The sequence below is a fragment of the Eimeria mitis genome, genomic scaffold, assembly GCF_000499745.2.
Source record: "Eimeria mitis Houghton genomic scaffold, Emh_scaff432, whole genome shotgun sequence".
NCBI classification, from domain to species: Eukaryota; Apicomplexa; class Conoidasida; order Eucoccidiorida; family Eimeriidae; genus Eimeria; species Eimeria mitis.
Window position 1 is genome coordinate 11,905 of NW_013572639.1, and position 325 is coordinate 12,229.

At 52.0% G+C, this 325-nt stretch overlaps 1 protein-coding gene across 1 annotated transcript in view; it reads right to left on the reverse strand.

Annotated features, from left to right (window-relative positions):
- The window catches only part of EMH_0012060 (uncharacterized protein), a gene marked incomplete at both ends in the record, with an annotated part of 8,120 nt that overhangs the window by 4,455 nt on the left and 3,340 nt on the right, over positions 1-325 (reverse strand).

Consider the following 325-nt stretch of genomic DNA (forward strand, 5'->3'; position numbering starts at 1 on the left):
TTATAATTCAGCAGCAGCAGCAGAAAAGCAGCAGCAGCAAGCGGCACGAACACCTCCCACGGGAGAACAAGAAGAACGAGCCCCAGCACGTCTTGATAGAAGGGTATTTCAGTATTTTTATTTTGTTTGTTTGTTGCTGCTGCTGAGTTTGTTAGCTGAGCAGTTATCTTTATCAATGGCTGCAGCAGATGCAGCACGGTGTCGCCAGTGTGCTGCAGTGAACCCGCATGCATACACTCCAGCGTATCGCGGGGTGTATGGTAAGCTGCACTCTCCCCTATCCAAGCCAAATCCAGGCCCCCCACCACCCCCAATACTTCCGCCC